The following is a 1,664-nucleotide window of genomic DNA, read 5'->3' as shown; positions in this document are numbered from 1 at the left end:
TTTCTTTCTTTCTTTCTTTCTTTCTTTCTTTCTTTCTTTCTTTCTTTCTCTCTCTCTCTCTCTCTCTCTCTCTCTCTCTCTCTCTCTCTTTCTTTCTTTCTTTCCTTCCTTCCTTCCTTCCAGAGCACGAGCCGGGGGACAGAGGGAGAAGCAGACTCCCCCCACTGAGCAGGGAGCCCGACATGAGACTCGATCCCAGGACCCTGAGATCATGACCTGAGCCAAAGGCAGACGCTCAACTTACTGAGCCACCCAGGCGCCCCTGAATAGGGCATTTCTTAAACGTAAAAAGTATGTCTCTCTGTTTAATCAAACAACAACAGCAAACCCTCACGCCTCTTAGTATCGATTTAAATTATTTTCACTCTGGTTCTTGACTGTGTCCAAACTAATTATAAGCTAGATTCGAAATGTAATCAAAACTTCTTAAACCTTATGACTCTTCGGTTAGTGTCCGCCCTTGCTGAAATGACACTCTCTGTGTGAGGTTAAATGTTTGTTTCTGCATTTGGCCTCAGGACCACCATTAGCAGACAGGGCCTGGGGCACTGGATGCACTGTGGGAAACACCACTGCTCATAACCGCGGGGCTCTTTTGCCCCATCTGGGTCATCAGACTCATATTAACCAAAGCTCTGCCAGCAGCAAGCCTCAGAAGCCCGGAGAGCATCTCTACCTGCGGCGGCCACCTGAAACCTCTGTCTTTTCCCCTGGAAGGTAAGGTTCGCGTCCTGGCCCGATCTTGCAGGTACAAAGTAAAGGTATGGGTCGTGTGACATGGCAGCCACACGCCTGTGGATGTGGACTTTTGAGTCTGGCAGGCTTCTCCTGCCCAGGTCTCCCTCACCAGGGCCGATGCCTTCAGAGATGCAAATGCAGGGGCGGGTCCTGAAGAGCGGGTGGCACTCAGGTCTTGGTGGTCACCCCGGTGACCCAGGAGAAGCTCCTATAATTTGGAGGGATCATCACTGCAGAAATCTGTCACGCACAGCCCTGTGGAGAAGTAGTGCTCTGGGGTACAAGATGTCACACCTTGCATTCAAGTCCCTCCCATGCTTTTTAATAACTGTCACCCGATCACAAGTCACCTAACCTCCCTGCACGTCAGCGTGTTCATCTAGAAGATGGAAGCAGTAATGCCTGCTCTTCTAATCTTACAGGACTGCTACAAAGCAGTGGTTCTCAAAGTGTGGTCCCCAGAAGAGCATCGGCAGCACCTGGGAGATTGTTTGAAGTGCACATACGCAGGCTCTCCTACCCCAGACCTACAGACTCAGACGCTCTGGGTTGGGGGCAGGCAATCTGTGATGGCGCCAGTCCCCCGGGGGTTCCAACACGCTGTGACGTCAGACAAGCTCTGCTCTACAGCAAGGAGATAATGAATGTGAACGGCGTCCTCACGGTGAGGACGGCAGCTCTCCGGAAACGTTGGTCGCTGCCGTATCCCCCAGGCTCTTGTGAAAACACACACACCCCTGAGCTAACAGCTTATGCTTTGACAGGTGTCAGTCACTGGTAACAGGGGTAGCAGGCTGTTAAGAATAAACACTTTCCAGAAGAAAAGGTTAGGGAGGTTGAGCGTCTCTGTGTGGTGGGTAAGGGGCCGGGAGGGAGAAGGAAGAAAGGGACTTCAGTCATGTCCCACCTCTGCCACCTACCAGCTA

This window comes from Mirounga leonina, unplaced genomic scaffold (genome assembly GCF_011800145.1).
Source record: "Mirounga leonina isolate KUSES-001 unplaced genomic scaffold, KU_Mleo_1.0 Mir_53, whole genome shotgun sequence".
NCBI lineage: Eukaryota > Metazoa > Chordata > Mammalia > Carnivora > Phocidae > Mirounga > Mirounga leonina.
The sequence above is the reverse complement of the archived record's forward strand: the minus strand, read 5'-3'. Positions refer to the sequence as shown.